Below are 10,395 nucleotides of genomic sequence, written 5' to 3'. Positions count from 1 at the left end.
CTCCCACCCTGAAAACCTCGATTGATTTAAAAGGTGTGTTTAAATCTGCTAAATTGGGGCCACTGAATTAGGACTCAGCGGGTAAAGGCACTACTTGCCGCCAAGCCCGATGACCCAGGTGCAAGCATCGGTTCCCACATGTGAGAAGAAAAAAAAAGGCTCCTGAAGTTGTCCCCTGGCCCCCACTCAAATGTCACGGTGTGTGCACACACACTGGGTAAATAATTAAAATATGTAATAAATTAGAATACAGCTGAATTAGAGCTGGTTTGGGGATTGTCAGTACCGGCTTGGCTAGCCTTTGTCTCCCCTCACCTCCTGCAGAGGGGCCTGTGGGATATTCTGTCTCCCCTGGGAGGTGTGATCCCAGCCCCCTCTATCTGTGCGGACTTCCTAGAAAGAAGAGAGCTAAGTCCATCCCCACTGCACACCTGTGGGGTGAAGGCCTGTGGAACTCTCTGTGCAGCAAGGGAGGGGGCAGAGGTGTGGCCCGAGGCCTCCTCTGTGGGACTTAAGTCTCTCCTCCTCCCTTTCTGGGCTAAGGAGGATCAGAAGGACAGAGAGTTCCACAGAGTCCACAGGACATCTTCAGACTACGCTGGTTCCAGGGGTCTAAAATCCTAAGATTTGCCTAAAAGAGGTAAGAAGACCCAGTGGCTGATCTGGGCATGATCAAGGAGACAGGGCCCAGAAGACAGAACCCAGCTGGGAAACTGGACGACAGAGAGACGGCAGAACCTAAGCCAGCAAGGATCACAGCCACCCCACAGGTCCTCCTGGACCCCACCTGCCTCTATCGGTGTCCTGCCCACTCCCCCATCACAAACAACAATCACAGCGGTGATTGCTGGTGAAGCTTGGGGCACTTAGGAGAGTGGGAGGTGGCTCTTACTAGTCGTGTCATGGTAAGAACCCGGGGCACATGGTGCAGGCAGTGAGTCATGGCTCTGGAGCCATCCTGCCTAGGTTTTAGGCTCAGAGCTGTCACTCAGAAGCTGTGTGACCCAGGTCCCAGGCCCATTCTCATTTGCAAAACAGAGCCAGAGGCTCTGGGAGTTTGGACCAGCTCAAGCAGGTGGATAGCTGGAGAGGACGGGAGCACAGCATCTGACTGTCATGGAAGCCCATGGGGAGTGGCCCCGAGGTCCAGCCTCCCCTCTCTGCGAGGACCACTGTGTTCTGTATGAAGGACAGCAGTGGTGTAGGAAGCACAGACATCTAATGGTAAAAGAGACAGAAGGAACAAATACGGTCTCGCCCACTCTGGTCAGGAAGGCAGACACTCAGCACCAGCATTTGCTGGGCGGCCAGTCATATCCGGTGGGGTTACAGAGGCCTTAGGTCTTCCCACTGTCCTCTCTAGTCACATATAGGATGTGGCCACACAGAATCAAAGCCATATTTCCTGGCTTCCCTTGCAGCTAAACATCTGTATTATTAAATTCTGAGCAATGAGGTTTAAGGAAAATGCCAGATAAAAAACCTCTGGGATTTTTCTCCCGGAAGGTTAGAAGGTGGGTGAAATAGCTGGACTCAGAGCCTCCATGTTGGTCTACGAGGGGACCTTGTCTTAGAAGGCATTACAGGGGAGACTATTTTTCAGAGGACTGCGTGGAGCAGAGCCTTGCTGGGGTCAGCGGATACAAAGACACTGAGGTTTAGGCCTGGAGTAGTGGCACACACCTTTAATCCTAGCACTTGGTGCATGGGAGGCAGAGGCAGGCGGATCTCTGGGCGTTTGAGGGCCAGCCTGGTCTATATACATAGAGAGCAGCTGTCTCAAAGAAAGAAAGAAAGAAAGAAAGAAAGAAAGAAAGAAAGAAAGGAAAGAAAGAAGAAAAACCAAAACCACAAATCCACAAGAAAATAATCCACGGGCTAGCATGGCCGGGTAGTAAACAATCCATGGGGTAGCATGGCCGGGTAGTAAACAATCCACGGGGTAGCATGGCCGGGTAGTAAACAATCCACGGGGTAGCATGGCCAGGTAGTAAACAATCCACGGGGTAGCATGGCCAGGTAGTAAAGCTCCACTGTGGGGCCAGAGCTGGGTTAGGCATCATGGGGTGTCTTCGGCTTGTGTGCTAGAGGCCTGGCATCTTATATGGCACACTATAACCTCAGCGTCGACTCCATGGGCTGAGCAGAGGTCTCCTTTCTAAGGGCAGAGACTGAGCCATTTGCTCAAGGCTGCACAGCTGTGAAGAGCAGGGCTGAATGGGAACCGAGGCAGTGGAACTCCAGCCTGTGTGTCCCTGAGACCCGACCTAGTCTCTCAGGGCCACAGGTGTCACAGGAGCATCCTCAGCTCCTTTTTCTCACCTGACCTGGCCTCCCATGTTCCCACCGGAACACTCTAAGGACACAGAGAACTGCTCCTCGGGCTTAACCAACCCTGGGATTTCACCTTTGCCCTGAGGGGGGTGGGGCTCTCCAAGGAGGCAGAAACCAGAAAAATGATAAAAAGCAGCCCCTGAGTAGGGTCATACTCCACCCAGGACATGAGTGTGGTTTTACATGACCACTGTAGTCCCCGTTATCCCCCTGTCGCAGCCAAGGCCCAGAGAAGGCAAGTCACTCTCCTGGGGCTGCCCAGAACGTAAACTTTGGAGTTTTTAATCCACCAAGGTCCCCACCAACCTAAGCCACTTACAGCTACCTCAGTCCTACAGTTACTCCTCTGGGGATCTTCCCAGACCTGTGACAAGATGACAGAATTCTGTTCAGCTGTGGCTGCCTCCCCCTTCCCTCCCTCCCTTGCTTCTCCGTCCCAGCCTGCTACCACAATCTGTAGCCAACATATGTCTCCAAAAGGCAACAGAGCAGCCTTCCTCTGAGGCTTTAAAATATGTAATAGTATTCCGTAAGGGCTGAGTCGGCTTCTGGAAGTATCTCTCAGTTTATTTAATCCCAGCACATTGGAAAACCATCTCCAAATAGATGGTTTTGAACAGCAGAAACCTTGGTGGGCCGTGTCTCATGTGTCTCCTGAAGGAGGCTTTTCCTGTGCCTATAAACTCAGCCCTCCAGTGCCACAAAGCTCCGAGGTCCAGCGCTGTCTTTCTGGAACCTCACATTGCTGGACCTGAGCCTATCGGATCCAGCCAGTGACATCTTTGGGCCATGCTGGAGTGTTCCTGAGGGCTGGATGCTAGGGCCTCGCTCCCAAGTTCGTTCCCAAATGTACCAGGAAACCCATAAGCAGATTGATAGGCAGACTCCATTGCCTGCTGCAGGGCTGAGCTAGGCCCCAGCCTCCAATGCAGACACACAGATTTAAAACCAACGACAACTGACCACTAGGCATGCTGGCAGCCAGGACACTGTTTCTGGGCAGGATTTCCAAAACCTGTGGCTTCTAAGACCAGAGACCAGGTTGGGCAAGGCTAGAGGTGGAAGTCTCCGGGCATTGAAGCTGGAAGTGACCAGGGACAAAGGACCCCATGCTGAGCTATCTCTGGTCTGCTGCCTCCTGCCCAAACCCTAGCTCTCCAGCAGCTGGGGGGGGGGGGGGGGGAGGGCTTTGATCATCACCCCACAGATGTGGATGGCTCGTAACAAAGAAGTCCCAAGGGACCTGGGCCTTTGTTGCAGGCACCCAGCCCCAGGACAGCAGCTCCTGTGTATTTCTCAGAGCGGCTGCCAAAGCAGGGAGGGAGACCAGGGGCACCAGCTGCCCGGAGTGGTAGCCTGCTGAGTTCTGTGAAAGTCACCCAGCTGCCAGTACCATGCAGGAAGGCCTAGCAGACCCTGCCCCTGTCCCTCACTCTACCCTACCCTCTCCCGCCTGTTCAGCAGCCAGCTCCGTCTGCAGGCAGGCAGAACTCCACCCTGCACAGCCCAAAAGGCCAGAATGAGGACCACGGCAGAAATGCCTGATTGCTGAAAATAGACCAGCGGAGAGGCTTTCCAGCGGGGAGGCCCGAGGCGCCCTTTCCTGAATGGCACTATCTTCCCTTTTGTACTCTCAAATGCCACCCAATCGCACAAGGCCACCAAAGCCAGAAGGAGAAGGCAGAGAGGGATTGCCTGGGGCGCTGGCCTCTGGGCTGCCTGCCAGGGCTGTCAGGCAACCCAGACTTCAATACCAGCAAGCGAGGAGACAAGAAAACAGCTCTCCCAGAAAGGCTCCCAAGTGTGCAGGGATGTGACCTGTCTTGTGCAGCCACAGCAGTTCACCCACACGGGGCTGTCTGCCCACAGGCTCACCCCCACCTGGTGGTCACTAATGAGGCCTGGCAGCCAGTGGAGCCGTGTGCGGCATGCTGGCCCAGCTGGTGGCCCAAGTCCCCAGTAACTAATGAGCCGAGCCCACCCCTTCCTCTGTGACCAGTGGGGGACCGCAGTGAGGGGGGATGTTTTGTCAAAGGGCATCTCCGGCATTCCCTGGGTCCCCAGGACAAGGGACACAAAAAAAATCCGTGGTCAGTTCAGTTCCCCCAGTGATGTGGCTGTGCCCCAAAGTATTTTTGGAAAGATGTCCCAAGCAGCATTATTTTCGGTATTTATTCTCTTTAAAACTTTTATTGGGGGTGGCGCTAGGAAGATGGCTCAGTGGTTAAGAGTACGAGCTGCTCTTTCAGAGGACCTGGGTTGAGTTCCCAGCACCCATGTCAGGTGGCTCTCAACGGTTTACAGCCCCAGTTCTAGGGACTCTGACACTTCCAGGGCGTGTGCACACATGCGGTGTGCAGACAGACAAGCAGGCACACAAGCATAACATAAACTTGATTTTTTTTTTTACAGAATTAAACAAATGTAACACATCTTTATACAGTTAAAGCAGTATTTCACAACATAAACAATGTAACCTATCTTTTACATAGTTAAAATAATATTCCACCACAGCCCATACATTAAATGGTTTCTTTTATAAGTTGCCTTGGTTATAGTGTTTTGTAATGGCCTTAGAAAAACCAACCAAAACAGCTTTCAAATGCCTAAGTGTGTCAGATACTTGCCTGGGAACTGTCCATCATAGGGTGTACTTCCTCCTAATCTAATCAGGGCAGGTGGTGCTGATTTGACCTTCTGGTCTCAAATGATTCTCTTGTCCATTCTCTCCTATGTGGTGAAATTACAGGGATATGACTCCAGCCCCAGATATAAATCTAATTTTTAACAACGATTTATCATTTATGTGTAGATGCCTGTGTTTATCTGCTCGTGTGTGTGTGTGTGTGTGTGTGTGTGTGCAGATGGCTATGGGGACCAGAGGAAGGCTTCAAATCCTTGGTGCTAGGAACCAAATCTGCGTCCTCTGAAAGAGCAGCATGCTCTCTTAACCCCCAAGTCACCTCTCTGTTCCTTGTGTATTTATTTTTTGTTTACTTGTGTATTTATGTCTGCTAGTGTATGCTGTGCTTGTGTGTGAATTCCAGTAGGGGGCAGCAGGTGGTCTCCGTTATTTCTGCCTACTTCTTTGAAGCAGGGTCCCTCCTTAAACCTACGGCTCATATTTTCTGAGCTAGGTTAGAAGTCCTAGCAATCCTCCTGTCTCCACTCCCCCGTGGAGCTGGGGTTACAGATACATGTGAGATGCCCGGCTTGGGAGAACCCCAGTCCCCATGACTTCACAGCAAGCACCCTCAACCTTTGAGCCATCTCTCCAGCCCCCACAGCACTAACAGAAAGAACAAAGCTGGATCATTGCTTTTGCTTTGCTTTTTTTGTTTGATGTAAGATCTCAGTATATAGCCTGGGCTGGTATTGTTTGGGGTGATCGTCCCGTCTCTGTCTCCCCAGACAGACAGGTGGGTACACTGTGCCCAACATGCTGCATCCTTTTTTTCCAAATGTGCATGGAAGATTCTCCTGGGGCAGTGGAGAGCTGCCACGTGGAATTCTGTCTATCCATCCAGAATGAAACTATGACATTTGGCATAGTGTGTGGAACACACTGGCTCCTGTGTGTGTGTCTCAGCTACTTTTCTGTGGCCGTGACGAAACACAAGACGATGCTGTGATGACCAAGACAACTTACAGAAGAAAGAGTTCATCTGGACTCGGGGTTCTAGGGGGACAAGAGCCCGCCATGGTGGGGCAAAGGCACAGTGCCAGGAGCAGGAAGCTGGGGCTCACGTTTTGAACTGCGCGAAGCAGAGAACGTGGAAGAGGAATGAGTCCTCAAACACACCCTCCGTGAGGTGCTCCCTCAGGCAAGGCTACATCCCCTAGGCCTTCCCAAACAGCTCCACCAAAGTGTTCAGCTCCTGTGAGGGACATTCTCAGACCACCACGGTACATGTCTAGAAGGTGTGGACTAACGTGTCTGTGCTGAGCAGCTCCACCCATGCCTATAGCCTTCCATCTTCTCACCCTGCTGCACCCAGATCAGCTCAGCAGGGGCCCCAGAGATCTAGGAGGATGACATTCATAGGAAGCACTGGCAGAGGGCAGAGGGCACCTTAGGCAGTCCTCCTCTTCTCCTCTTACTTCCTTGAGCACAGGCACCTCAGCTCATTTGCAATGCAGTGGGCAAGCAAACGTTTGTTGTAAACCACTGAGGCCTTCAGGACTATTTGTTACACAGCAGTATCACAGTGGGTACTGACTAATATAAGGGACATATTAAATGTACTTTGTTGTAGCAACAAAGAATTGGGAATATGTTTCCACATGTCAACCATGAATAATATACAAAGTGCCATCTTCAAGTTTGCTTTACATGTGTGTGTTTGTGTGTGTGTGTGTGCCTGTGGGTTGATGGTTAATGGGTGTGTGTGTGTGTGACTGGCTGGCCAGCAAGCCCCAGGGATCTGCCTGTCTCTGCCTCCCCAGTACAGGATTTCAGGTATGCCCCAACACGTCCAGCTTTGTATGCAGATGCTGGGAGTCAAACTTAGATCCTGTGTTTCCACAGCCAGCGCTGTACCAACCGAGCCAAGTCCCCAGGCCCTGGCACCTTCAACTTTTCAGAGTTGATTTGTTTTTCAAAGTTTTGTACCAATTTGCACTCCACCAGCCATGTCACAGGGTTTCCATGGCCCCACATCCTTGTCAACACTTGAATTTGTCAGATGTCTGTGAGCTGAGGAGTGTGAAATTACATTGCCTGTCCAACTTCCTCTTCTTCTGTTTCTGGGCCTCCGTCCTTGATGCCTGCCTCATCCACACCACAGGATTCCGTGCACGCGCAGGCGGTGTGTCCTCGAGTGCCTGTCTGACGGTCTGCCCACCGTCCCTTTATCCCTGCCCCACTACAAAGCTCAGCACACAGTAGGCACTTGGGTGACAACTAGGAAGGAGCAGATGATGAGAACTTCAGTCAGCTGGCCAGCCCCTGCCCTGGGGGAGCGTGGGAGCAGACATGACGCAGCATCAAAGCTACAACACACACATCAAGGCTCGTCCGAAGGCAGAGACGGCTTTTTATGTGGCTGGCGTGCGTGGGCTTTGAATACAACTTGTTTTTATGTGAAAAAAAAATGTGATCAGTCCAAGGTAGGACTCAGGGGAATGTTAGTGGCTAGAGAGATGTGAGGAAAGCTCACCTCTGAGGCCCTGGCAAAGAGCTGCTTGAAAATCCTAACTAAAAAGAAAAGACGTTACCCCACACAGAAGAAAGCACCTGTCTCACGCTCTTCTGAGCGTTTTATGCATAGGGGAGGCTGTGAAAACCAGAGACGATCAGAGGCAGGGGCCAGAAACAGAGGAGGGGTCTCATGGTGGTGCCCCACCAGGATACACCGCTGGCGAGAGGCCCTGGAATGACCGACTTCATCAAGGTGGCACAAGGGTCTGCCGCTTCCTCCACTCCAGCCTGCCCCTTCCTGCGGTCTATGACGTACACCCTCTGGCTGCGGCTTCAGAGGTTAAGGAACGTGGCACGTCCCAGAGATCCCATCCTTGTTGTGCTGAGTGTCCCTTTGGATCATGGAAATATGTTTGGCATCTCAAAGTCATATGCGAGGGACAGGGTTTGAGAGGTCACTGTGGCGGCCATCTTCCCTGCCAGTTAACATGACGGGATAGTATTGGGTTCATCCTGGGATCCTGTGGGGAATCCAAGTTGGGCTTAAATCTTTTTCTTTAATTGTGCTTTTATTTACTTATTTATATACGTGTTTAGTGTTTGTGAGGTCAGAGGATATCTTCTAGAGTTAGTTCTCTCCTTCCATTACGTGAGTCCCAGGAATTGAACTCTGGTTCTCAGTGAGTGTCTTTGCCTACTGAGCCATCATACCAGCCTATGGATTGCACCTGTAATCCCAGTACTAGGGAGGCTCAAGCAGGAGGGTTAGGGGTTGGAGGACGGCCTGGCTGTATCAAGATACTCTGTCAAAGACTAATGAATAGGGGCTGAAGAGATGGCTCCTCAGTTAAGAGTGCACCCTGCTCTTCCAGAGGACTTGAGTTTGGTTCACAGCACCCAGCAGGGTCTAACTCCAGCTCCACTCCAGGAAATTTGACCCTCTCTCCCTCCTTCCTGAGTCAAAGTCCGGAAAGGCAAAATCTGATTGGTCCAGCTTCAAACAGCTGTTATAGTCTGGTCCAATCAACTGTGGCCAGGAAGTTGCGCTCATGTCAGCCTCAAGAGAACAGTATGAGGGAATCTTTCTAGAAGATTCCTTAAGAAAGTGACCAATTCTCTGTAGTTGCTAGAGACGCATCCATCATCCACCGTGGGGGCCACCTTTCTCATCTGTACAATGTGAGTTTTGATTGGTGCCCGGCATACAGTGGGTGTGTTCAGTGGATGAGTGACGGGTCTGGTAGTCTGGATTCCAGGAACTCATGGGAACCGGCAGGAGGGAAGAGCGGTGGGTGGGTAGACACTGGCTGGAGATGCCCGGGCATGCCAGCTTAAGCATGCTTTGCTCTGGGCATCTTTCCAGAGCCCATCTCTGTCTTCACCGAGCAGCCTTCGGATAGGATTTGGCTTCTCTAATGGACTCTGCGCCTCCAGGGACAGCGCCCTTTATAAGCTGCTGAACTGGCTTCCTGACAGTAGCCAGCAGTGGTGTCATTCGGGAAGCGCAGTCCAAAGGAGACAGGCCTGGGTTCGATTCCAACATCCCCAATCCAGGCTCTGTTTACAGCGTTGCCTGGGTGGGGCTTTCGCCCTGTGGAACACCAGCTTTGCTTTCCTGTAAGCGTATATTCTGTCTCATTCGTGGGGTGTTGAGAGTGAACAATAAAGCTACGCACAGTGACTGAGCTGTATCTGTGATGTGATGATTACCGGCAATCACGCTATCATGATGCGGTGCTATTGACAGAGCTCTTCCTCCACAACCATGCAGCTGAGGGTTTGTTTGCTTGTTCATTTGTTTCTTCTTTTGTTTTGTTTTTCGAGATAGGGTTTCTCTGTGTAGCCCTGGCTGTCCTGGTACTCACTGTGTAATCCAGGCTGGCCTCGAACTCACATAAATCCACCTGCCTCTTCCCTGAGTGCTGGGATTAAAGGCGTGCACCCTTACAACTTGTCTTTTTTTTTTTTCTCTAATCTCATAATGCTTTGAAATCTCATGTTGGTTTGTATTCTCAGCTGTTTCAGGTCCAGGGGCTCATGGACCACAGGTCACAGGTTGGACACTCCTGAACACTAATAAGAACCTTATTAAGGCCAGGCAATAATCCCAGCACTAGAGAGGCTGAGGCAGAAGGATTACTGCAAGTCTGAGGGTAGCCTAAGTTAGAGAGTGAGACCCCCATCTCGGTGTACCAAATAGGATGTAGTTCAGTGTCAAAGCATCTGTCCAATGTGTGACATTCTGGGTTTTATCCCCAGTGTCACAAATGTACCTCATTAAGTAGCTCCTATTGATGTCCCCATTTCACGGATGAAGGAACTGAGGTTCAAGGGTTAAATGGCTTGCCCGACATCACACAGTTGATGAACAGCATGGTTGGATGTCTCCGCCTCGACCCCCAACTGTGACTGTCATTGTTATTATTACTTCCCTAAGTCCAAGCTACTGGAAAAACTGAACACAAAGGGTCTGACTTGTGGGTGGAGAAGACCAAAGCCTGGGCCCAAGAAAAGCATCATTTCTACTTGAAAAAATTTATTTTTCAATTATGTGTAGGTGTGGAAACCTGCACGTGGGTGTGTGCACATGAGAGCAGGTGCCCTGGGAGTCCAGAGACATCAGATCCCCCGGACCTGGACCACAGACAATTGCAAGTGACCTGCAGTGGATGCTGGGATGGCCCAGACCCTCAGGAAGTGATCTTTGGCATCATTCATGCAGGGGACAAAGCCTCAGTCTAAAACAAATACACAAACCAACAACAAACAAAAACTACACAAGACGGCTCAGCAGTTGGGAGCACTTGCTGCTCTTGCAGAGGACCCAAGTTCCGTTCCCAGAACCTGTATGACTGACAGTCATCCATAGCTCCAATTCTAGGTGATCCAATGCCCTCTTCTGGTCTCTTCAGGCACCAGGC

The sequence above is a fragment of the Microtus oregoni genome, unplaced genomic scaffold, assembly GCF_018167655.1.
Source record: "Microtus oregoni isolate MIOR12 unplaced genomic scaffold, Mior012 000046F_ref0000063, whole genome shotgun sequence".
Classification (NCBI taxonomy): Eukaryota; Metazoa; Chordata; class Mammalia; order Rodentia; family Cricetidae; genus Microtus; species Microtus oregoni.
Note: the sequence above shows the minus strand (reverse complement) of the source record.